Source organism: Equus przewalskii, chromosome 6 (assembly GCF_037783145.1).
Source record: "Equus przewalskii isolate Varuska chromosome 6, EquPr2, whole genome shotgun sequence".
Taxonomy (NCBI): domain Eukaryota; kingdom Metazoa; phylum Chordata; class Mammalia; order Perissodactyla; family Equidae; genus Equus; species Equus przewalskii.
Genome location: NC_091836.1, coordinates 36,613,180 through 36,641,147, shown reverse-complemented (window position 1 = coordinate 36,641,147; position 27,968 = coordinate 36,613,180). Strand labels below are relative to the sequence as shown.

The 27,968-nt window shown below is 36.5% G+C and overlaps 1 long non-coding RNA gene across 1 annotated transcript in view; it reads right to left on the bottom strand.

Moving 5' to 3' along the window:
* The window catches only part of LOC139083885 (uncharacterized), a 54,125-nt gene that overhangs the window by 1,084 nt on the left and 25,073 nt on the right, over positions 1-27,968 (bottom strand). The window contains exon 2 of the long non-coding RNA XR_011540953.1: positions 608-1,014. This is a non-coding gene — a long non-coding RNA (uncharacterized lncRNA). The remainder of the gene's footprint in view (positions 1-607; positions 1,015-27,968) is intronic.

The following is a 27,968-nucleotide window of genomic DNA, read 5'->3' as shown; positions in this document are numbered from 1 at the left end:
AGTTTCAGGATAACACCAACGTTACAAGGAGAGGGGCACATGAGTGAAAAACAACAACGGACAAAAAAAAATCCTGGATTAAAGAAGATTCCTGAACTATAACACCAGTCATGCCAGCTTATTATACATCCTAGGAATTAATTAGAAACCAGTTAATCTCTAATCTAAGAGAATAATATTGCATCTCTTGCTTTAAATGTTTGAGCTTCAACTGACATTTCATTTGTTCAGAGGATTTTTTTTTCTGCTCTTTCCTGTTAAGAGACGTCAGCAAAGCTGTATGTAATCAACTTTTTCATTCCGCCTGGCAAGGACCCTTAGATGCTAAGACAGGAGATGTACGGTGCCTCTGTCATGGATTTGGATCCACAGCATATGGATACACAGCAGTAAAAGAGCAAATGTTTAATGAGACACCTCAGCCCCCAAATGCGACCTGTTCCAATACTTTTCAAACTCTGCCTAACTCGTCCAATGCTCTCTGCTGGCATTTGCAAGGAGAAAGGAATTAAGCAACGGCAAATTGTCTTCCTGAGCCTGCAAATACCATTCCCATGCGAGGTGCCCCCACTTCCTCCTCTGGAAAATGGCAATGGAAATGACCTACCTTATTTAATCAGTGTTTATAATGCTTGATTAGCCCCTCAGGCCACAGCAGCTAGGTTTCGCTAAGAATGGAAAGTCCTCTCCACGGGCCTTTTTCTTTCCCTGCTTCTGGGAGATTCAGCGCGCTCCAGTGCGACTGGCAGTACAAAGTGACTTTCACTTCCATGCAGCCTGGGTCGACGGAAAATACGCAATGATGGGAGGGAGTTAAAAATGAGCCACAGTTCACCTGGGCTCCCAGGAGAGCCTAAGATGGAAAATGGGCCAAACAAAATAATGTCTATTTTTAGCTCATAAATAGGCCAGCAAAATTATATTCAGTCTTGATAAAGTGCTCTGGTACAAATGAAGCCAAGAAGATCCTCCTTTGCCTGGCCATCTCCACAGTTCTTCACGCATTTTATTTTGCTACATGAAGAAAATAACAGGAGGCTTGTTACGTAATGACTCCACATTCAAAAGGAATTAAAGACTATAAGTAACTACTCTGATTGTTTAAATTATTATGGCTACTTAACTCTAATCACCTGGGTATTTCAAAGGGTTTATGTGCCACCTTGCCCCGGCCCCAATAAAAATTATCTGGGTAAATATTGCTGTTTTCCTATATACTTTGTTGTGGAGATAAACTTGATCCTCAGCTTTCTCGCTTGGAAGTCAACTATTAAATCTTTCCAGCACCTAGATTTTATGACATTAAGTTGTAATTCACTGCCCTGCCTTTAGAAATTTGCAAATCAAAAATTCATTCATTCACTTTTTCTTTTCAAGAAATACTTATTGAGTATCAATTATTTGCCAGGCAGAGTGCTATATATGTGGCATACAAGGACAACCGTAACAAAATACCTCCTCCATCATAGAGGTTATAGTCTTGTGGTAAAGACAAAAAGTCAAATAATTTAATAAATCCTAATTAGCAACTGTACTGTGTACCAGTTCTGTGAAAGCTTAAGAATGGGGGACTCAACTGGTTCTATGAAAGTAACATTTGACCTGAGAACAGAAGGGTAAGGAAAAGGCAACCAGGTGAAGGGTGTTGTGGAAGGACTGCAATCAGAGAGAATAGCATGTGCAAAGGCCCTGTGGTAGGAGAGAGCACAACATATTAAAAGAAGTGAAAAAAACTGCAATCTTGTTGCATGTAGCATTAACTGTACCAACAATGAGTCCTGCAGAACATGAGAGGAGGGAGTGTCTGCATTCAGGAGAGGTTGTCAGCGAAAACTTCCTGGAGAAAATGGGACTCAGAACAAAACTTTAAAGAAATGAAGATTTTAGAGAGGGAAGTATTAAGTATTTCTGGCAGCTGGGACAGCAAAAACAAAAGCATGGAAGCATCAAAGCATAAAACATACTATCTCCTTTTTATTGCCTTTCTTTTAATTTATGTTTACATGCACTTGTTTATTTGAAAATCAAAGATATACATTGTTGTATTTTACAATTAAACTTATACAGAGAGGGACCTAAAATAAAAAGAATCAGTCCTTCTCATACAAAAGTTAACTCAAAATGGATTATGTTTAAATGTAAAAGGTAAAACTAGAAAAGTAGAAAAGAACAAAGGAGAAAATTTTCAGGATCTTGACAACACAGCACAATCTGCAAAAGAAACATTTGATAAACTGAACTTCATCAAAATTAAAATTTTTTTTCTACAAAAGCCCATGTGGGGAATATGAAAAGACAAGCTAGAGACTGGCAGGAAACATTTGCAAACCAAATATCTAACAAAAGACTGGTAGCTAGGGCATATAAGGGACTCTCAAAATTCAACAGTCAAAAAAAACAAGAAAAGAAACAAAAAACCAATTAGAAAACAAGCAAAAGAAAGGAGGAGACATTTCACAGAAGAGGATACACATGTAGCAAATAAGCACATGAAAAGATGCCCCACAGGTTAGCCATCAAGGAAATGAAAATCAAAACCATGAAGAGATGTCACTCAACACGCATCAGAATGGCCGAAACAAAAAAGTGACAACGCTAAATGCAGCCAGGACGCGGAGAAACGAGATCACTCACATGTTGCTGGTGGGAATGCAAAATGGCGCAGCCACTCTAGAAGTTCGGCAGTTTCTTATAAAATTAAACACTCAACTACTGTATGACCCAGCAATTGCCTTCTTGACACTTATCGCAGAGAAATGAAAACCATTAACATATTCTCACAAAAACCTGTGGATTACTGTTCCTGCTAGATTTATTCATAATGGCCAAAAACTGGGAACAGCTCAGCTCTCCTTCAACCAGTGAGTGGTTAAACTGTGATACATACGTGGATACATACCCACCTTGGAATACTATTCAGAAGTGAAAAGTAACCAGCTATTGATACACACAACTTGATGAACACCCAAGGATTAGACTGAGGAAAAAAAGAGCCAAAAGTCACATACTGTGTGATTCCGTTTATATAACTTTTTTCTTTTTTTTTGGTGAAGAAGATTGGCCCTGAGCTAACATCCACATCAATCTTCCTCTATTTTGTATGTGAGATGCCACCACAATATGGCTTGATGAGCAGTGTGTCAGTCTGCACCCAAGATCCAAACCCATGAATCCCAGGCCACTGAAGCAGAGCACGCAGAGCAGAGCACGCAGAGCAGAGCACAGAACTTAATCTCTATGCCAGCAGGCTGGTCCCTATAACATTTTTGAAATAAAATTTTAGAAATGAGAACATGTTCCTGTTACCAGGGGTTAAGGATATTGAACACTGTATGTAAAAAGTGAGATAGATATTTGCAGTCTAGAATGATATTATCTTCCCTCAGAGCATTTTCTTCTGACAGGTAACTAGGGAAGTAGTAACCCCAAATCACCTTAACCAATAAAAGAGTTATGTGATTAAAAGCTAAGCATCAGTTCATGCAAGGTCTGGTTTATTTAGGATTTACTCTTAGTCCTAGCATACTGCTCTTATATGTCTTAACCACATGGGATACACCAAGGCCCTTATACTTGCCGACTGTGAACTCCAATATTTGTTCCCAAGTCATTTGAGTCTACCAAAGCTGTGCCCGGCTCTGTTTCTCAAATCCAGAGATGTCCCTATGGTTAAATCTCACCTCTAGAGGCTTCTTCTTGGCTTCCTACTTCTTCACTGCCTTGTTAATTCTCAATGCTTCAAACAGAATCTTTCCTCCTGATTTTCTAGTTCTTCTCATTGGGAGGGTTCGTCTAAGCTGTCTAGTTTGCCTTTAGCGGCGGAGGAAGTCTCAGTTGCCTGCTTGTGTTGAAATTTATATAACTTCCCCCATTTTTCCTCTGAAGACTTTCTCCCACAGCCATCAATCCTCTTGTTCCAATCCGAAATATTTACTCCCTAAACTTCCCCTTGTGAAAGATAAAAATCCTTTGTCCTCACAGGTCTTGAAAATGTTTGCATCCCATTTGATTGGATCTTTTTCTGGCTATGATGGTTTACTTTGACCACAATTTTCACTCAGATTTTTGAAGTCATTTGCCACATTATCTTCTAGCACTCAAGTTGCTGATGCGGACACAGCTTCATTGGATCTGGGGAAATTTCTTATCTCTCCTCCTCTTCTTCCTTCACCTCTATATATCTTGTTCTTCTTCACCTTTCCCGCATCCTGTTCTCTTCCTCTTCCCCTCCACTCCTGTTCTACCCGCTTCTCCTTCTTTGTTGATAAGAACTTCCTCTCTGTTTCTCCACACTGCATTGCCTATTGGTTGGCTGTTGGGTTCTCATTACCAGTTATCTATATTCTTATTCTTTGCTTTCCAAATTTTTATCTTTATAGGTTTTCATAATAAATTCTGAGCAGCATTCTCAATTTTTATGTTTAATCCCTTCTGTTATATTTGTGTGTTGTGTATTTCAGCAATCATATTGGTGATTTTTTCGATTTTAGTTTCTTCTTGCTGTCTGACTATTCTATTCTTACAGTATTCTGTGCTTATTTTAGAAATGAATTATATTCTTTTACCTAAAAATGTTAATTTTTGTATGTATCTCTATGTAGTGATTTTAAAATATGTCCACAAAATCTTTTCTAGTCCATCCCTCAAAAGATAAAGATGAATTCCCCTCTCCATGAGTGTGTGCTGTAGGGACTCGGTTCCAATGAATAGAATACAGCAGGAGTTGTCATCAGTAAGATGGCCAGTTAGTCAACTTAAAATCTACAAGTACAAATGTATATGTTCTCAGATCTCATTCATCTACGCTCCTAAGTTGTGGAGTAACTTCTCTGTAACAAGGCTAAGAACATGTCCAATTGAAAGACAAGTTGAAGTATTTTAGAAAGATAATATGACATTTAAAAATATAGAAGCTAGTTACTTTAATAATGAATTCAAATTCCACAAGCTACTAAAAGCAGTTTTTGTACAATCAGGTAAATTAAATATTTCCTTTCCAGCAAAGCAAGAACTGCCATAAAGGACAAAGCAGAAAACAGATAACATATTCAGTTTGTGTGAACATATAATTCCATAGAAGAGACAGATAGATTGCTAGCTGAAATTAGAACAACCCAGGACTAATGGTAAAAACATGCCAGTGGAAGTAAAAGGACTTGTTACATAATCTATAGTGAGGTTTGATGCATAATGGGAATCCTTGTTAACGTAGTGGCAGAAATTACCAGCTCCTGATTGTATGGATATTAATACTCAACTTTTTAGTGCATATGTCAAGCACTGAGCTGGATCGAGAGATTCAACGGTGAGCAAAAAATAGACATGAGGCCTGTTTTGAAACTCATTTTCTTGAGAGAGATAGAAACATTAATCAAATAGTCACACAAATAATTATGTGACTAAGTCAGCATTTCCCAAACTTTGGAATACAGAATTTATTAAAAATGAAAATGTATTGCTGCAACACCAATAAGAGATCATAAGGTATAATGTGCAAATGAATGAGAGCAGACAGCAAGAAGAGGTATCACACACTACTTAATTGACTGTGAGGAGTGATAAAAATTTGATTCATGTGGGGTTTTATTGTATAATAGAAAAAATCCAAATTAGAGAGAGAAAATATTTTATTAAAAACAAGAATAACAAGATAATAAAATATCCCAATATATGTTAAAAAATAAGACAAGATATACAAGATAGACCAGCAAAGACAAAATAGACCACATACATCAATATGATAGTTAGTTTGTAAATGCTGCCTATGCATCAATGCACAAACTGAATGTCCTTTACACGTGCAGCAGCTGATCAATCATGCAGTATCTTGGCATTCTTCATGATTGCACCCCATTTCTTAAAAGGCAGACTCTGACATACTAAAATGAACAGGGATGTAAATGTTCGTAATATTTTTTACATACATATATATTTTAAAAAAATACCGTTTATAAGATAACTTATTTCATGCATCACTTTCTTTTTTCATGGGCACTCCTTTTTACCCACGCATTTTTGGGACACTCTGTACGAGCACCAATGGGGAAATCTCGAGGGGAAAATATTTTAACTCTTTATCGAATAACAAGATAATAAAAAGTTAAGAGTAAGAATGGACTTCAGATATTGTTTTAGTTAAAAATTACAATATTATAAAAGAGGAAATTCAAAATTTTCAGAAATTTGTAATATCTTGGAGATTAAAAATACCTTAAAGAGTATCTAACTAGACCTCCTACTGAAATTACGACACTGCACAAAACTCCTATCCAGCGTTCCTGTAGTGTCTGCCTTCAAGTTTTCATGATATATTCATTCTCCCATTTGTTTATTCAATAAATATTAATGGACTACTTTTGTTATGCTAGAGATAATTGCAAAACCTCAGAAAACATGGCCTCGTAAGTCCTCAAACAACTTTCAATTTGATAAAGGACGCTTAGGTTATTTCTTGTTTGGGGCAATTACAAATAAACCTGCTAGGGATGTTTCTGTACTAGCCTTTGTATAAATATATGTTTTTATTTTTGTTACATATATCAATAGGAACAGAAAGACTAAGTTGAATGGTAGGTGTACATTTACGTGCTTAAAGAAACTTCCAAAGTCTTTCCCAAAGTATTTACAGCATTTTATATCGCTGCCAGCAGTGTATGAGTGTTCCAGGTGTTTCACATCATTGCCAATATTTGACACAGTCTTCTTTTAATTTTAGATATTCTATTAGATATGCAAGGATAGCTCATGGTTTTAATTTGTATTTCTCTAATGACTAATGACTAATGATGTTGCTCATGTTTTCTGTGCTTATTTGTTATTTGTATATCTTTCAACCACTTTATTATTGGATTTTTACTGAGTTTTCTTATTATCAAGTTTAAAAGTCCTCTACATATTATGGACAAAAGTCCTTTTTATCAAATCTGTGGTTTTCCAGGATTTCCTCCAAGTCTGTAACTCTTCTCATTCTCCTAACAGTATCAATTGAAGAGCACAAGTTCTTAATTGTTAGGAAGTCAAATTTGTCAATTTGCTCTTTTTTTTCCACTTCTCAACTGAGGCAACTGTATTTTCTCTCCTCTTTGTTTTTTTAAATTTTTTTCAGATGTACATCGTAATATATTTTGAATTCTGTGTAGATTACATCATGTTCACCACCCAAAAACTAGTTATAATCCATCGCGTCACATGTGAGCCTAATGACCCCTTTTGCCCTCCCCCTCCCCCCTTCCCCTATGGTAACCGCCAATCCAATCTCCATTGTTATGTGTTTGTTCATGGTTTGTGTCTTCTGCTTATGAGTGAGATCATACGGTATTGGACTTTCTCCCTTCACCTATTTCACTCAGCATAATACCCTCAAGGTCCGTCCATGTTGTCACAAATGGCTGGATTTCATCATTTCTTATGGCTGAGTAGTATTCCATTGTGTATATATACCACATCTTCTTTATCCATTCGTCCCTTCATGAGCACCTAGGTTGCTTCCAAGTCTTGGCTATTGTGAATAATGCTGCAATGAACATAGGGGTGCAGGTATCTTTACGTGTTTGTGTTTTCAAGATCTTTGGATAAATACCCAGCAGTGGAATAGCTGGATCATAGGGTAGATCTGTTCTTAATTTTCTGAGGATACTCCATACTGCTTTCCATAGTGGCTGCCACCAGTTTGCACTCCCACCAGCAGTGAACAAGGGTTTCCTTCTCTCCACATCCTCTCCAACACTTGTTGCTTCTTGTCTTGTTAGTAATAGCCATTCTGACCAGAGTGAGGTGATATCTCATTGTGGTTTTGATTTGCATTTCCCTGATGGCTAATGATGTTGAGCACCTTTTCTTATGCCTGTTGGCCATCCGTTTATCCTCTTTGGAGAAATCTCTGTTCAGATCTTTTGCCCATTTTTTAATTGGGTTGCTGTTTTTTTGTTGTTGAGATATATGAGTTCTTTGTATATTTTGGATATTAACCCATTATCTGATACACAGTTTGCAAATATCTTCTCCCAATTGTTAGGTTGTCTTTTCGTTTTGTTGATGGTTTCCTTTGCTGTGCAGAAGCTTTTTAGTTTGATGTAGTCCCATTTGTTCATTTTTTCTTTTGCTTCCCTTGTCAGGTCAGACATGGTACTTGAAAATATGCTTCTAAGACTGATGTCAAAGAGCGTACTGACTATGATTTCTTCTAGAAGTTTCATGGTTTCAGGTCTTACATTCAAGTCTTTAACTCATTCTGAGTTGATTTTTGTTCATGGAGTAAGGTAATGGTCTACTTTCATTTTTTTTCACGTGGCTTTCCAGTTTTCCCAATACCATTTATTGAAGAGACTTTCCTTTCTCCATTGTATGCTCTTGGCTCCCTTGTCAAATATTAGCTGTCCATAAATGTGTGGGTTTATTTCAGGGCTCTCGATTCTGTTCCATTGATCCATGTCTGTTTTTGTGCCAGTACCATGCTGTTTTGATTACTACAGCTTTGTAGTATATTTTGAAATCAGGGAGTGTGATACCTCCAGCTTTATTCTTTTTTCTCAGGAATCCTTTGGCTATTCAGGGTCTTTTGTTGTTCCATATAAATTTTAAGATTCTTTGTTCTATTTCTGTGAAAAATGTTGTTGGAACTTTGATAGAGATTGTGTTGAATCTATAGACTGCTTTAGGAAGTATGGACATTTTAACCATGTTAATTCTTCCAATCCAAGAGCACAGAATATCTTTCCACTTCTTTGTGTCTTCTTTGATTTCTTTCAACAATGTTTTATAGTTTTTGGTGTACAGATCTTTCTCCTCTTTGGTTAAGTTTATTCCCAGGTATTTTATTCTTTTTGCTGCAATTGTAAATGGGGTTGTATTATTAATTTTTCTTTCTGCTGCTTCGTTGTTAGTGTATAGAAACACAAGCAATTTTTTATGTTGATTTTATATCCTGTGACTTGACTGTATTCATTTATTATTTCTAAAAGTTTTTAGTGGATTCTGTAGGGTTTTTTATATATAAAATCATATCATCTGCAAAGAGTGACAGTTTCAGTTCTTCTTTTCCAATATGGATCCCTTTTATTTCTTTTTCTTGCCTGGTTGCTCTGGCTATGACTTTCAATACTATGTTAAATACGAGTGGTGAAAGTGGACATCCTTGTCTGGCTCCTGTTCTTAAAGGGATAGCTTTCAGTTTTTCTCTATTGAGAATGATATTTGCTGTGGGTTTGTCATATATGGCCTTTATTATATTGAGGTATTTTCCTTCTATACCCATTTTATTTAGACTTTTTATCATAAGTGAATGCTGTATCTTGTCAAATGTTGTCTCTGCAACTATTGAGATGATCATGTGATTTTTATTCTTCACTTTGTTAATGTGATGTATCACCTTGATGGATTTGAGGATGTTGAACCATCCCTGCATCCCTGGAATGAAACCCGCTTGATCATGATGTATGATCTTTTTAATGTATTGTTATATTCGATTTGCTAGTATTTTGTTGAGGATTTTTGCATTGATTTTCATCAGTGATAGTGGCGTGTAATTTTCTTTTTTTGTGTTGTCCTTATCTGGTTTGGGTCTCAGGATCATGTTGGATTCATAGAATGAGTTAGGAAGCCTCCCCTCCTCTTCAATGTTTTGGAAGAGTTTGAGAAGGATAGGTATTAAATCTTATTTGAATGTTTGGTAAAATTCACCAAGGAAGCCATCTGGTCCTGGACTTTTATTTTTTCGGAGGTTTTTGACTGCTGTTTCGATTTCCTTACTGGTGATTGGTCTATTCAAATTCTCTACTTCTTTTTGGTCCAGTTTGGGAATGTTGTATGTTTCTAAGAATTTATCCATTTCTTCTAGATTATCCAATTTTTGGTGTATAGCTTTTCATAGTATTCTCTTATAATCTTTTGTATTTCTGAGGTGTCTGTTGCAATGTCTTCTCTTTCATTTCTGATTTTATTTATTTGAGTCTCCTCTCTATTTTCTTGGTGAGTCTAGCTAAGGGTTTGTCAATTTTATTTTTCTTTTCAAAGAACCAGCTCCTGGTTTCATTAATTTTTTCTGTTTTTTTTTTTTTAGTCTCTATTTTGTTTATTTCTGCTCTGATTTTTATTGTTTCCTTCCTTCTGCTCATTTTGGGCTTTGTTGTTCTTTTTCCAGTACCTTTAGATGCGCTTTTTGATTGTTTATTTGGGATTTTTCTTCTTTGTTGAGGTAGGCCTGAATTGCTGTAAACTTCCCTCTTAGAACTGCTTTTGCTGTATCCCATAGATTTTGGCATGTCGTATTTTCATTTTCATTTGTTTCCAGGAATTTTTTGATTTCTCCTTTGATTTCTTCATTGACCCAATCATTGCTCAGTAGCATTTTGTTTAATCTCCACATTTTTGTGGCCTTTCTGGTTTTCTTCCTGTAGTTGACTTATAATTTCATACCTTGGTAGTCAGAAAAGATGCATGGTATTATTTCAATCTTCTTAAATTTATTGAGACTTGTTTTGTGGCCTAATATGTGATCAATCCTGGAGAATGTTCCATGTGCATTTGAAAAGAATGTGTATCCTGTGTGTTTTGGATGGAATGTTCTATATATTTCCACTAAGTCCGTCTGGTCAAGTGCGTCATTTAAGGCCAGTGTTTCCTTATCGATCTTTTGTTTGGATGATCTATCCATTGGTGTGAGTGGAGTGTTAAATTCCCTTACTATTATTTTGTTATTGTCTATTTCTCCTTTTATGTCTATTAATAATTGCTTTATATGTTTAGGTGCTCCTATGTTGGGTGCATAGATATTTACAAGTGTTATATCTTCTTGTTGAATTGTTCCCTTTATCATTATGTAGTGACCTTCTTTGTCTCTTGTTACAGTTTTTGATTTAAAGTCTATTTTGTCTGATATAAGTATTGCTGCCCCCACTTTCTTTTCTTTTCCATTTGCGTGGAATATCTTTTTCCATCCTTTCACTTTCAGTTTGTGAGTGTCTTTAGGTCTGAAGTGTGTCTTTTGTATGCAGCATATATATGGGTCTTGTTTTTTATCCAATTGGCCACCCTATGCCTTTTGATTGGAGCATTCAGTCCATTGACTTTTAAAGTAGCTATTGATAAATATATATTTATTGCCATTTTGTTAATTTTTTTTTTTTAAAGATTTTATTTTTTCCTTTTTCTCCCCAAAGCCCCCCCGGTACATAGTTGTGTATTCTTCGTTGTGGGTTCTTCTAGTTGTGGCATGTGGGATGCTGCCTCAGCGTGGTCTGATGAGCAGTGCCATGTCCGCACCCAGGATTCGAACTAACGAAAGACTGGGCCGCCTGCAGCGGAGCGCGCGAACTTAACCACTCGGCCACGGGGCCAGCCCCAACCATTTTGTTAATTTTTTTCTGAGTGTTTTATTAGTTCTCCTCTGTTCCCTTCTTTTTCTCTTGCTCTCTTCCCTTGTGGTTTGATGGCTTTCTTTAGTAATATGTTTGATTTCTTTTGTCTTACTTATTTGCTTACTTATTATAGGTTTCTGATTTGTGATTACCATGAGAATCCTATATAATATTCTATGTATATAACAGTCCATAGTGAGTTGATAGACTCTTTAGCTTGATCTCTTCTAGAAGCTGTACTTTTTCACTCTGCTCCTCCCACATGTTATGTTTTTGAAATCTTATCTAATCTCTTGTTTTGTGTATGTCTATCCATTACCCTCTTAACATTGAAATAAGTAATTTTAGTACTTTTGTCTTTTAACCTTCATGTTATCTTCATGGGTGGTTGATCTGCTACCTTTACTATATTTCTGCCTTTATCAGTGATTTTATTGCCCAGTTTTTTTGAGGGGGTTTTTGGATAATTTTTTATCCCTATTTGTGGTCATAGCTTTCCCACTTAAATAGGACCCTTCAGCATTTCTTGTAGAACTGATTTCTTGATGACAAACTCCTTTAATTTTTGCTTGTCTGGGAAGCTCTTTATCTCTCCTTCCATTCTGAATGACAGCCTTGATGGATAGAGTATTCTTGGCTGTAGGTTTTTTCTTCTAGCACTTTAAATATGTCATGCCATTCTCTTCTTGCCTGTAGGGTTTTAGCTGAGAAGCCTGCTGATAGCCTTATGGGCTTTCCATTGTATGTCACTTGTTGCCTTTCTCCTGCTGTTTTTAGGATTCTCTCTTTATCTTTAATTTTGGACATTTTAATTATAATGTGTCTGGATGTGGGCCCTTTGGGCTTATCTTGGTTGGTGCTCTCTGTGCTTCCTGTACTTGGATGTCTGTTTCCTTCCTTAGGTTAGGAAAATTTTCAGCTGTTGTTTCTCCAAATAAATTTTCTGCCCCTTTGTCTCTTTCTTCTCCTTCTGGGACACCTACAATACGAATGTTAGTGCACTTGATATTGTCCTAGAGTTCCCTTAGACACTTCTCATTCTGTCTAATTCTTTTTTGTTTTTTCTGTTCAGCTTGGGTGATTTCCTCTAGTCTTTCATCTAGCTCACTGATCCGTTCTTCTGTGTCATCCACTCTGCTATTGAGTCCCTCTAGTGAATTTTTCATTTCCAGTACTGTATTCTTCATTTCTGATTGGTTCTTTTTTATATTTTCCAGTTTTTTGTTGATGAGCTCACTGTGTTCATCCAGTCTATTCCCACTATCTGTGAGCATCCTTATGAGTTTTTGTTTGAACTCTTTGTTGGGTAGGTCACTTATTTCTATTTCACTTAGTCCTTTTTCTGGGGTTTTGTCCTATTCCTTTGCTTGAAATGTATTCCTTTGTCTCCTCATTATGCCTGTTTCTCTGTGTTTATATCTATGTATTATGTGAGTTGGCTATGTCTCCTGATCTTGGAGAAGTGGCCTTATGTAAGAGATGCCTTTTGAGGCACACAGTGTGCTTCCCTCTTGTCACCAGTCCAAATGATCCAGGAGTGACCCTTTTGTGGGCTACTTATGTCCTTCTGCTGTGGCAAGGTTGCTCTTGATGCAGGTACCCTGAGAGTCTAGTCTTTCCTTCCCTAGCCAGCTGCTTGTAAATCTGGTTTGGGGAGCCTCAGCACCATTGGCTACAAGGTCTAACAGCACACTCCTGTTGCAGTTTACCTGTTAATTGGGTAGGTACCCAGTGTAGCTGGTTGCTAGGCTCAGGGGCTTTCAGCTGCTACAGGCCTCAGGCCTACAAGGCTGTTGTCAGCTCTCTTAGGAGTGCAGCTGAGTGGGGCTGGCCCTAGGCAGGGAGCACTCAATTGTTTCAGGTTTTGGAAGTTGGGGCTGATCCTTTTTATGGCTATTTGTGAAACACAGGTCTTCTGCCACTGATAAGCCTCACCCCCATAAGACCACACACACCGTCAACACAGTCCTGGTCGTCAGAGCACACTTCCCAATTCCCTGGAGCATACCCCAATGCCCCACTGCAGAGGCCTCCACCTCTCCACCAATTCCCCTCACAGTTCACCTGGGCCTCACAAAGGCCCTGCTCCACAGAGATGGACACATCTGCCTGCTGTAGAGGATCAAGTCACCCAGTCAATGCAGACCAACAAGTAGCCTGAGGGCTTGCTGTTGGGTGGGGCTGGTCAGCAGGGCAGGGTACCTGCCCTGGCTGAACTGGGTTAAATCTGTGCTCTAATGGATGTGGCAGAACCCTGGGCTAACAGGCCAGGGAATGGTGTCTGCCAGGGTCTGTGTCAGCATGACTGGACCAGGTAAGAACAATTGCCCCCACCAATGTCTCAGTCTCTGGAGAGGTCTCTCCTCTCATTGAGATGCCCCCAGAGCCCACCAGGTGAGTCTATTTTCACCAAAGGACTATCAGCCTTATCTCTGGCGATTTTAGGTTACTGAGACAGGTAAGTTTGTGGATGGGCTCTTTAAGACCTGGGCTTTTTAGCTTTTATCTGATAGCTTTTCTAGGAGTAGCCCTGCTGCAGTTAATAGCCCACAAAGCCAGATAGTAAGACCCTCGTCTCAGTTGTGCTGAGTCTGAGGGATGCTTATAGCAGTATCGACTCCCACTCCAGACCTCACTCCTCCAGGGAGGGCTGCATACATTAGGGTGGCTCCTGCCTGGCTGGCTGAGAAACTCTGCTGCTCCTGAAGGTGGCTTTTTATCTCTCCAGAAGGAATTTCTGCCTATTCCATCTTAGTCAGGATTGTCACTTGTTGTGGGGGTTCTTTTTATCCAGTTTTCAGTTTTCTACCCAGGGAAATTTTTCCAAAAATAGTTCTAACCTGGTGTGTTCATGGGAGGAGATGAGTTCAGAATCTGCTTACACCACCATCTTGATGAGATCCATGTCAATTTGTTCTTTTATGGATTGTGCTTTTGGATTGAGATGTGTTTTATGGACTAAAGCAGGAGTCAACAAACTTTTTCTGTAAAGGATCAAATAGTGGGGCTGGGCCAGTGGCTCAGCAGTTAAGTCGCATGTTCTGCTTTGGCATCCCAGGGTTCACTGGTTCACATCCTGTGTGTGGACATGGCACCACTTGTCAAGCCATGCTGTGATACCTGTCCCACATATAAAGTGGAGGATGATGGGCACATATGTTACCTCAGGGCCAGTCTTCCTCAGCAAAAAAAAAGGAGGATTGGCAGCAGATGTTAGCTCAGGGCTAATCTTCCTCAGAAAAAAAATTAAAAATAAAGGTCAAATAGTAAATAACTTATGCTTTTGGGCCATACAGTCTCTGTCATAAATATACAGCTCTACTGTTGTGGAACAAATTCCATGACTGTGTTCTCATAAAACTTTATTCGCAAAAGTAGACAATGGGCCATATTTGGCCTGTAAGCCATAGAGTGCTGATTCCCAGCCTAGAGTATGGTCTATCCTGATAAACACAGGATAAATGATATCCTGTGTACAATAAAAGAATGTGTATGTAGGGAGAATTGTTCTATGAAAGCAATTAGGTCATGTTGGTTGATGGTGTTAAGTCTTCTATAGTCTTTCTTATTTGCTGTCTGCTTGTTCTATCAACTCTTGAGAGAGGAGTATTGAAGTTTCCAACTGTAATCATTGATTTGTTCATTCCTCTTATCAATTTTGCTTCATGTATTTTGTAACTGCTATTGGATGAGAAAAATGTTCAGGATTATATTCTCTGTTGAATTGACTTCTTTATCATCATAAAATGATCCCTTTCGACCCTGGTAATAATCTCTGTTCTAAAATCTACTTTGTTGGATATTAATATAGCCACTCCAGCTTTCTTTTAATTTCTGTTAACATAGTTACCTTTTCCGTATTATTAAATTGCTGTGTCTTTATATTTAAAGTGGATTTATTTTTGGCAGCATATAGTTAGGGCTTGCTTTTTTATCAAATATGACAGTCTTTCTCTTTTAATTAAGGTGTTTAGAACATTTACATTTAATGTGATATGGATGGTTGTGTTTAAATCTACCATCTTGCTATTTGTTTTCTACTTATTAATCTGGTTTTTGTTCTTTTTTTTCTCTCTTCTAGCCTTGATTTGTGTTAATTAAATATCCTTTTATGATTCCGTTTTTGTTTGCTTATTAGCTACAACTCTTCGCTATATTATATTTAAGTTTTCTGGTATATTTTAACTTATCAGAGTCTACCTTCAAGGGGTATTAAACTCCCTCATGTCAGAAGCTTACAACAGCTTACTTCTATTTCTACTCATCCCACCTTTATGCTATTGTTGTCATATATTTTCCTTCTACATATGCTGTAAACCTCATAACACATTGTTAGAATGTCCATACTACTCAAAGTAATCTACAGATTCAATGTGGGTTTTTTTTGTTTTGTTTTGTTTTTAATACTTTAAAGATGCCATTGAAATGTTGGTCTTGCATTGTTTCTCATGAGAAATCTGCTCTCTTACCTTTTTTACTCTGTATATAACATGTCCTTTTTTTGTCTGACCACTTTTAAGATTTTCTATTTATCACTGATTTTAAGCAAAGTGATTCTTATACACTTTGTGTTGTTCCCTTCAAGTTTCTTGTGCTGAGATTTATTGAGCTTCTTGGATCTGTAAATTTATAGTTACTCCGAATTTGAAAAATGTTTTTGTCATTAATTTTCTATCTTCCTTAGTCTCTCTGAACTCTTAGCTCCATCTCCTCAACTTGGGATGACTCCTGGCCTTTTCCTGGGTTCCCTCTGTCTGTACCACATCCTGGAACCCTTTTCCAGGTAGTAAGCCAGGATAATCATACTGCTTATCTCATTTGTTTTTCATCTCTATGGGACCACTGTCCTTTGTCTTCTGATAGCCAGTGTTTTGAGAAATATTTTATTTAATATTTTGTTCATTTCTTTAGTTATTTCAGGTGGGAGAATAAATTCAGTGCCTGTTACTCCATTTTACCCAGAAGCTCATGTTCAAATTCAGGTTTTTAAAACTCCTTCTTTTATTACTGGTTTTTAATTTTATTGCATTATGGTTGGAGAAGATAGTCTGCATGAATTGAATATTTAAAATTCCTGAGGCTTCTTTTAAGGACAAATACATGGTCTATTTTTATAAATATTACATGTCTCCTTGAAAAAAATGTATCTGTCTGTCTGTTTGGTATAGAAGTCCATATATAGTTGCTTGAGCTTAATAAAGTTATTGTTTATGTGTTTAATATGTCTGCTTATATTTTGTCCTTTTGTTCTATCAGTTTCTGAAAGAGGTATGTCAAAATTCCATCTAAAATTTTGTTTCATCTATTTCCCATCCAGTTCTGGTAGGTGTTGTCTAATATGTTTAGAGACTTTGTAGACAGGTCCATGTGTGTTTATGAGGGATGTTCCTTACTTTTTATGATTAATTTTACCTGCATGTGATATCATTCTTTGTTCTTTATGATATTATTGCCTTAAATTCTGGTCTTCAAATATTAAGATTCATCTCACAGCCTTTTTTGGCTTTTATTTTACTTACTGTATCTTTCCTATCCATTTATTTTCAACATTTACTTGTCTATTTATTTTAAATGTACCTCTTTTGGACAATCTTAGGTCTTTTAAAAATACTTACCATAGCATCAGAAAACATAGGAATACATATAATAAAATATATTCAATAACCTTTCATGGAAAAATGTTATTGCAGGAAATTAAAGAATACTTAAATAAATACAGGTAAATACTATGTTCAAGGCTTGACAGATTCAATATTATTAAGATATCAATTCTACCAAATTGATCTGCATATTAAATACAATTCTAATAAAAATTCCCAGAGGTTATTTTGTAGAAATACATAAACTGATTCTAAAATTAACTTGAAATGGCAAAACAACAAGAGCTTAGGTTATTGTCTTAGGCCATTCAGACTGCTTTACAAAATGCTATAGACTGGGGCACTTATAAACAAAGAAATTTAATATAGACAATAGTATTGTACTATAATTCTATAATGTGATAAATATTGCTACATCTACAATCATATTATAATATATAAATCTATCAAAGTAACACACTGTACACTTTCATTTTACACAATGTTACACGTCAAATTTATTCAATTAAAAAAATCTTCCTAGTTAGGAAAAATAAATAAATAAATAACAGAAATTTATTTCTCACAGTTCTGGAGCCTGGGAAGTCCAAAATCAAGGTGGCAGTACATTTGGAGTCTCTTGAGTGTCTGCTTCCTGGCTCATAGATGGCTATTTTTTTGCTGTGTCCTCACATGGCAGAAAGGTCAAGGGGGATTATTCAGAGTCTGTTCTCTAAGGGCACTAATACCATTCATGAGGACACCACCTGCATGACCGAAGCACCTCCCAAAGCCTCACCTCCTGCTACCATCACATTGAGTTTAAGATTTAACATGTGAATATTGAGGGAGACACAAACATAAACTCAGAGCTGTAACATTGAGGAGAACAAAGTGGCAAGGCTTACTCTACCAGATGTCAAGACTATCGTCATTTTTAGAAAGTGTGATATTGGCACAAGTATAGACTAACAGCTAAATTGAACAGAACAGTGTCTAACTTCAAACTTACATCTGATTTATGATCAAGATAGCACCACAGACAATTGGAAAAGAACTGACTAAATAGGAAATGGTGCTATTTAATCAGATGTCTGTATGGAAAAATTAAAATGGACTCTAAGCTCGCTTTATTCACACAAATAAATTCCAAGTGGATTGTAGATATGTTATTTCTGTAAATTAGTATAAAACTCAGCATATAGAAAATTTTCTTAAGCAAGACACAAAAGCCCTAGTCATAATTGGAAAGTTGGTAAATTATAAAAATTAGAATAAAGAAATTCTGTTCTTCATAAAACAACACTAAATAAAAGTCAAGTCATATAGTAAAAGACAATATTCACAATGCTCATATTTTATAAATAAAAATTCATATATATCATAAGGAAAAGGAAAACACCCAACAGAAAAGAGTGAAGGACTTAAATAGCTACCTTACAGAATAAATTATTAAAATAGCCAATAAAAATATGTAAAGGTGTAAAATCTCATTAATAATTGGAGAAATATAAATTTAAACAATGAGATATTACTAAAAGACCCCTCATAAGGACTAAATTTTTTTAAAACAATGTATTAGCAATATTTAGCTTTGACAAGAATATAGAACAACTGGAACTCTCATCTATCCCAGGTGGGAATATAAATTGGTGTGATTACTTTCAATAACAATTTGGAATTGTCTACTAAAGTCATATTCTATGACCTATGTGTACCAAGAGTCATGTATGAGAATATTCATAGCGGTTTTATTTGTAATAGCCCCAGTGGCTACAACCCAAATGTCCATCAAGGGCAGATTAGTAAGTTGTGTTGTGTTTATAGAATGGAATGCTATATATCAATGAAAGTGACTTAACTATGGTTAATACAACACATGAACTTCACAAAATATTTTTGAGAGGAGGCAGAATATACATATATATATATATATATATATATATATATATATATATATATAATGTGATTCTATTTATATAAATTCAAAAGATAGGCAGAACTAAAACATAAGGCTTAGGGATGCATATTTGGTGGTAAGTCTATGAACAAAGCAAGAAAGTAATTATTGAAAATCAGGACAATGCTTTTCTTGAGAAGAGGGTGGAACCAATGATTGGAGGAGCATATGGGGTTTCTGAGGTGCTAGCAGGTTCTTTTTCTTGACATGGGTGGTGATTACAAAGGTGTTTTCTTTTTGATAAATTAGAAAGACTAAACCTTTGCCTTCTGTATTTTCTTTGTCATATTTTACATTAAACATTTTTAAAAATAAAAAATTTCCACATAATGAACTAAAATGTAACTTCCTATAGTTCATTAATTTTTGCTTCTGTCTTTTGGGCTGCACAAAATAAACTTTACTCTCAATTTATAGAATGTCTCTTCAAGGCTTTAAACATATGAAAGCCATGAGGCTAAGGTTCCATAGTTATTTAGGTAATAGTGTGATTGAATATAAGATAAAGGTTCATTTTATTCAAGTATTTATCCACAAAGTAAATCCTTTTCATAATGTCTCATCCTCAATGATCTAGCCAATACCTGGATCTCTCAGAAAGTGAGGAACTCATGAGCTTCCCAGAAGACTACACCATGTGGCAGAGGCGTAACTCGAGCCTTGTGATAATAGTAACACAGTGTTTCTAAATCAGCTGCAGCCCCATCTCCATACCATACTGGGTGACAGTCTTCATTGCTTCATAGATACTAATAGTTGTGACTAATTTCACTAACTTAAAACAATTCTTTTTGGAAAAAAATTGTCTTATAAAGCTTGGTTTGAATTGATTAGGAAGAAGGTAGCAGAAACGACATATTTCATGGAGCATCTTCCTAATCACAGATTTGCAACCTACCAATCCAGTTGGCAGGATGTTTGTCTTTCTTTCCAAAAGCAAAAGTCTTTGCCTTTCATAGGGAGGGAATTTTTTTTCTCATGACATAAATACAAGAGAAGGATACTTGTACATGAGAGCAGGGGTGTGTGTTTTCCGAAGCAGGAAAGAAGAAGGTGGAAAATTCCAAGACCTACCATTCTTTAATTAATAAGTAGGTATTTTGATTAACCAAGTGGGGTGCCCTTGTCTAACCTTTTGGTTTGCTTTTATGTTTTCTGCATAATACTGCAAAGAATAACTTAGGGGTTTAGAAAAGTATGTATAACAATTAGGTCATTCACCAATTTAAGAGCCTGAAGACTTGGTTTGAAGCTACAGTTAATTCCACTGAACTACTTCAGTGAGAAAAATTGCAGTTCCTCACACGCTTTGCAAGTCGGTATTTTAATAGTTTATTACACACCACCTGACTTGCAAGCAGCTAGAGTATTTCCAACTTGGAAGGCAATTATACCTTTCCCAGAAACTTTTGGAGTGGCATGCTAAAAGGAAATGGTAGATTGAGTCTTGGAAAATCTACCAGATCTTCTGCATATAGAAACGTTTGGTCTTCTTCAAGATGTCTCCCATAAAACTCCAGAAAATTTGCTTCTTTCTATTTTTTTACCAGTCTGTTTCCTAGTTTGTTTACAAACTGGCTTACCAGTTTTTATCACAAAATCTAGTTCTGAAAAATGTATAGTCTCACCAGTAGTGGGTTCCTGAATGTTATGATTATCTCCAAAGCTACTTTATAGATAAGTTCCAGTTCTGGTTAAGACAGAGAAGGCGTACTCCATCCTCTCTCTCTCTTAAATGAAACTAAAATTCATGGATAGAATGAATAAAGCAACTATCTAAAGACCGAAAAGTAAGTGGTAATACACATGTTGAGAAATAAACCAGAACTTAAGGCTCAACAGATTGGCAGTGAGTTTCCTGGTTTGTTTTTCCTCTCATATCTCCAGCCTGGCTTCAAAGGTAGCATAAATCTTGGAGTTGTGTGTGCGCAGAAAGAGCTCTAAGAAGCTGTGTGGGGATAGCCCTCATTCTGATCCCTGAAGCAGGGAGGAGGCCCCCTCCGGGACATAGAAAGTAGGATAAGCTTTCTGTTCTTTTCTTTCTCCCATCTCTGCACCAGGCAACCCTACTCCCAAAGCTGCAACAATTCTATGGCAGTTGCTTCAGTGGGCAACATGCACCTAAACCCCGAGAGAGGAAAATCACTCTCTCTGACCAGAGGAACTATGGTCAAAAGAGTGTGTTGGGAATCCAGGAGGATCTCACTATCCTCCAGCCACTTGGCCCTGGAGACTGACACAATTGTGGAAGGTGAGCTGAAAAGCACAGAGAGCCTAGAGTCCCAGGTTTTTTCCCCAGAGGACAAGAAAAGGGAACCAAAGATTATGAATAAGACAGCAAAGAGGATACAGCTTGAGAAAGAGAAACTTTTAGACTCAACCCAAGCTTCTCATGCAGGAATCTGTGCCTAAATGTGCCTGGGAGGCTCTTGAAAGCTTTGAGAACTGAAGTTTGGGTTAGATTATTGCCAGCTTTCAGATTGATCTTGGGAGCTCTGGACAGATGCATATAACTCTAAAAAGCCTTTGAAAACTGAACTGGCCTTAGAAGCACAGCCCACAGAAGGTGAATCAGAATTTGTGACCTGAGCATAACCAGATTTATTGATGGCTAAAAAAGCAAAAACAAAAACACAATCTCCATAAGATTATTTAGAGACCAAGAATCTCATAACATAATTTTCAAAATGTCTAGAATTCAATCCAAAATGAGACAGCATACAAAAGAACAGGAAAATCTGCCAGCTTCTCAAAGGAAAAGACAACAGAAAGCAACCCAGAGATGACACAGAATTATCAGATAATTTGTCAGAATTCTCTGACAAGGACTTTAAAGCAGCTATTACAACTATGATGAAGTGACGATGAACACTTGTGAAACAAATGATAAGATAGAAATCTCAGCAAAAAAATAGAAGCTGTAAAAGGGAACCAAACAGGAATTTTAGAGTTAAAAATTACAATAATTGATATGAAATTTAATGGATAGGCTCCATAATGACAGAAGAAAGAGTCAGTGAACTTGACAATAGATGAATAGAAATTATCCAACCTGAACAAGAATTAGAAAACTGAGGTTTTTTTTTTTTTTCAAAAAAGGAACAAAGCTTCAGGTACGTATAAGACAATATTAAAAGGTCTAACACAAATGTTATCAGAGCCCCAGAAGAAGAGGAGAAAGAATTTGGTGCAAAAAATATATGTAAAGAAATAATTAATGAAACCTTTTCAAATTTTAGAAAGACATAAACTGGCAGATAAAGAGGCTCAGCACAACTCAAACAGGATAAACGCAGAGAAATCCATGGCCGGACACATCACAAAGTGGTTAAAAAAGGAGGAAAAAAATATATCAAAGAGAAAAGCAACCAGAGAAAGACAACACCTTACACGTAGGGGAACCCTACAGGGGAACATTGTGACTTCATCATGGTCAATTCAAACAACTGCAGATTTCTCGTGAAAAGTCATGGAGGCCAGAAAATAATGGGAGAACATTTTTAAGGTGCTGAAAGCAAAGAACTATCAAACCGTAATTCTATATTCAGTTATCCTATATCTGTATTCAGAAATAAAGGCAAAATAAAGAAATTCCAGGATGCAGGAAAGCCAAGAGGATTCATTGCCAACTGATGAACTCTATAAAAGAAATGCTAAAGAAAGTTCAAGAGGAAGAGATTTGTTACTACAAAGAAACTTGGCATTTTAGGAATGAGGAAGAGCAATCGAAATTCATGTATCTGAATATATAATGGACTAATCTTATACTCTCAAATTCTTTAAAATATATATTACAGTTAAAAACAAAAATTATAACATTTTCTGAAGGGAGTTTCAATTTATGTTGACAATTACAACAAAAAAGGGGGAGGGTAAAAAGACCTACATGGTAGCAAGTTTTCTACATTCCATTTTCAGTGCTAAAATATTAATTCTAGGAGCCGACCAGGTGGCATAGCAGTTAAGTTTGCACGCTCCACTTTCGTGGCTCGGGGTTTGCAAGTTCAGATCCCAGCTGTGGACCTACGCACAGCTTATCAAGCCATGCTGTGGCAGGCATCCCACATATACAGTAGAGGAAGATGGGCATGGATGTTAGCTCAGGGACAGTCTTCCTCAGCAAAAAGAGGAGGATTGGTGCCGGACGTTAGCTCAGGGCTAATCTTCCTCAAAAAAAAAAAAATTAATTCTAAGTAGACTGTGAAAACTTTAAATACAAATATTGTATCCTTTGAGCAACCACTGGGAAAACATGTATGGAGAGGTAAAGTTAAAAACCCAATACATAAAAGACATGAACTAAAGATGAGCCATATCATTTTCATGAATCGAAAGACTCAGTATAGTAAAGATGTACAGATGGTCCCTGACTTACTATGGTTTGACTTACAATTTTCGACTTTATGTTGGTGTGAAAGCAATAAACATTCCGTGGCAACTGAACTTTGAATTTTGAATTTTGATCTTTTCGTGGGCTAGTGAGATGTGAGATGGTACTCCCTTGCCATGCTGGGCAGAGGCACAGTGAGCCACACCATCAGGAGGGTAAACAGCCGATACACTGACAGCCATTCTGGACCCAGAGAACCATTCTCTTTTTCACTTTCAGTACAGTATTCAATAAATTACATGAGACATTTGACATTTTATTATAAAGTAGGCTTTGTGTTAGATGATTTTGCCCAAGTATGGGCTAATGTAAGTGTTCTGAGCACCTTTAATGTAGGCTTGGCTAAACCTTGATGTTCGGTGGGTTTGCTGTATTAAATGCATTTTCAACTTATGATATTTTCAACTTAACGGTGGGTTTTTCAGGATGTAACTCCATTGTAAGTGGAGGAAGAGCTGTATTTTCTTCCTAAATTGATCTATCAATTCAATACAATTACAATCAAAATCTCAGCAGGATTTTTTTTTGTAGAGACAAGCATACACTTAAGATCATATGGAAAGACAAATAAACTAGAATAGCCAAAACAAATTTGAAAAAGAACAAAATTAGAGAACAAACACTACTGAATTTTAAGACTTACTATAAAGCTACAGTAATCAACACAATGTGTTATTAACAGACACAGGCTGATTGAACAGACTGGAGAGTCCATATATATACTCACACAAACAAGATAAATTAATCTTTGAGAAAGATACAGAAGCACTTCAGTAAGGGAAAGTTAGTCTTCTCAAGAAATTGTGTTCAAAGAATTAGACATCCACGTGTTAAAAATAAAAAGAACCTAAAACTATACCTTACACCTCTTATGAAATTAACTTAAAATGGATCATAAGTTTACTTGTAAAATGTAGAGCTATAAAACTTTTAGAAGAAAACACAGGAAGGATTCTTTATGCTTTTTGTTTTAGGCAAAGAATTCTAAAATATAATCCAAAGGTAAAATCCATAAATGAAAAGAAAATGGATTAAATTTCAGCAAAACAAAAATTTTCTAGTTCAGCAAAAGACATTGTTAAGAAAATTAAAATAATGAAATATTTGCAAACGCATATTTGACAAAGTCTTTGAATCTGGAATACATAAATTACTCTCAAGACTCAACAATAAGAAAAAAAATAACCTAGTTTTAAAAAAACAGGTTAAAGATTTGATCAGACAGTTCCCCAAAGAAGATTTATGGGTGGCCAATAAGCACATGAAGAGGTACTCAGCATCATTAGATATTAGGGAAATGCAAAATAAAACCATTCTGAGATAGTAATGAACATTTATTAGAAGAGATAAAATATATTTTAAAAAACTGGCCATACGCAAAATTATCCAAAACCAAGAGTGACAAATGTTGGAGAGGCTGTGGAGAAAAAGGAACCCTCATACACTGCTGGTGGGAATGCAAACTGGTGCAGCCACTATGGAAAACAGTATGGAGATTCCTCAAAAAGTTAAAAATAGAAATACCTTATGACCCAGCCATCCCACTACTGGGTATCTAGCCTAAGAACCTGAAATCAGCAATTCCAAGAGTCCCATGCACCCCTATGTTGATCGCAGGATTATTCACAATAGCCAAGACATGGAACCAACTTAAGTGCCCAGCAACTGATGATTAGATAAAGAAGATATGGTGTGTATATATATATATATATATATATACACACACACAATGGAATACTACTCAGCCATAAAAAAGGACAAAATCGTCGCATTCACAACAACATGGATGGACCTTGAGGGTATTATGTTGAGTGAAATAAGCCAGACAGAGACAGATGAACTCTGTATGACTCCACTCATAGATGGAAGTTAAACATATAGACAAAGAGAACTGATCAGTGGTTACCAGGGGAAAGGGGAGGGTTGGTGGAGGGCACAAAGGGTGAAGTGGTGTACCTACAACATGACTAACAATAATGTACAACTGTAATTTCACATGGTTGTAAACTATCATAATCTTAATAAATAAAAAACAAAACTGGCCATACCATGTAGTGGGGAGGATGTAGAACAACCAGACCTTTCACATGCTGCTGGTGGGGACACAAAAGGATAGAGTCCCTCCAGAAAAACAGTTTGGTAGTTTCTTATAAAGTTAAACATACAATTACCATATGACCCAGAAATTGCACTCCTGGGTTTTACTCTAGAAAAATTAAAACTTGTGTTCGCACGAGAACCTGTACATGAATGTTTATAGCAGCTTGTTCATAATTGCCAGAAACTTCAGTCAACTCAGATGTCCTTCAGCAGGTGAATAAACAAACTGAGGTGCTTCCATAGGATGGAATACCATGCAGAAATAAAAAGGAAGCCACCATAGATGCACACACAAAATGATGCATCGAAGTGACAAATCCAGTCTCAAAAGTTTGCTTGATTCTATTTACATGACATTTTGGAAAACTTTAAACTATAGGGACTGAAAATAGGTAAGAGGTTATTAGATCCTGGGGGTGGAAGGAGGATTTAACTACCAAAGGGAGCGCAAGGAACTCTTTTTGATTGTTAGACCTGTTTTGCATCCTGATTATGTTGGTGGCCACGCAAATTTATACATGTGTTAAAACTCATAGAGCTGTTCACAAAAAAGTTAATTTTACAATATGTTTATTTTTTTCTAAAGTGACATTAAAATCTCTTTGATGACTGCAACTCTTATTTACACCTCTGGTCAAAAAAAAACAACACTGAAGATTATGCTAAGCACAACTTCAATGATTTCTTTTTAAATTCTGAAAAGACAACCATGTGAAAATTGAAACAATTTATGACAATTAAATACACATGAATATTTTAGCAGTATAATTAAGAAAATTGTATCAAGTAAAATTTATAACAAAGTTAATTTTACATGTATTACTATTATAAATCATTATTATTGGGTTGCATAGTACACTGTTTAAAAGACTGTAGTTAGTATTACTTGTATAGTCAACCCATTTAAAAAATTTCACCAGTATCTGCAACAATTGTCAATGCTTTTAACCCTGATGCTCATTATACACAAAATCCTATACATATCTCATGTTTTCAGCATAAGTAACAAGAGAAAAAATTGTGGGGAAGTGGCATTATCGAAACATTGAGCTACTTGAGAGAAATGTTGAATTGAGTAGACAAGTTAAAATTTATGACTTCCACTAAGGCACAATGATTTATTGTGTATCTACTGCACACAGCGTAGTGTGTTCGAAACTTTAGTGGATACCATTGCAAATAATCCAAGATCTCTAACCCTCAAAAAGATCCACAGAAAATTGAGAAAAACAGAGTCCATGGAATGGCAATCCAAATTTTGTAAACTAAAGTGTTACGAGAAATACAAATAATTTGAAGCAGACTTTGGCACACATGATAACAGAAATAATAACAAAACTTTACAGGTTTTTATAGAAGGGAGAGATTATTTGTAACAACAGATATAGGGCTTTGTTTGGAAGTACGGATTGAGTTGAACAGAAGTTAGAGACAAGGACATACAGATACCGAACAATAGAGATTCGGGATGTCAGTAACTGAGCTGGGTGACATTGGAACAGATACGGAAAAAGAGGAGAAATGCAGTTGGGACAGGTTGAGTTTGGGGCCTGGCTTAGATGGAAACGACAGTCAGAAGCTCAGGACTCTGCCCTCATATAGAGCCATTAAACTGATAACTGTAACTGTGTCTGGACAACATCAGAGCCCAGGAAAACATTGGGACAGGCATTATTTTTCTGCTGATTTGCAATCTTCTGGGGAAAAATAATGAAAAGAGAAATGTTGTAAGCAAGGCTATCTCCAGCTGTGACCAATTTCCCCACACCACATTAAGGCAATCAGCTTGGAACCAGCAAACTCAGATGACTTCAACTCCCAGTAAATCTCATTGCCCAGCCGTGAGGGAATAGACAAATAACACCTCTTTCTCAGGTCACGATTTTCCTTTTGTCTTTTAGGGCATATTGCTGTATTACCCATAACTGATTCTTTGGAAAGTCTGTGAGCAAGGTTTTGTGGAGTATTCTCCAGGTTCAGGGTTCTGGACATCTTCTCACAAGGCATTTCGTATTTGCTCACAACCTGGTCTCTAATCAATGGGGGTAGAAATACCATGTCTGGGGGAATTATGGAGGAGCAAGGCAAACTGGAGAAATTGGAAAAGGCATCTCTCTAGAGGCTCCTGTTCCAGTTTTTTCAGTGGTCATACATGATAGTGGGCCCATAGGGTGGAGTATGACATTTCACATCCAAGAAAACAGATAACAAAAATAGCTTCTCTCTTTTGCTGCGCCAGCCTCTTCCCCTAGGACTTGACCACTCCAAGACAATGAAATACCCTTGTGGAAACAGGCGAAGTGGGTTGTTCTGCTGTGTATTTTTGTTTCATTTTACAGAAGTTTTATTCTACTACTGTGGAGACCTGGCTTGAGGGTATTGGATAAATGCTAAATAATAATCAGACTGAGAAAAAGAAATGGATTTCCCAGCATAGCGGTATAAAGAGAACAAGCTTAATTATTGATTCTCATTCCTGCCTTGTTCACACCTCGGCTCACATTCAAATATCTTGAGGGTGAAAATAGTTCAGAATCTAGTAAAGCAGAAACTATTCTAAGCCTGTTAGGGTGTCAATTCCATCT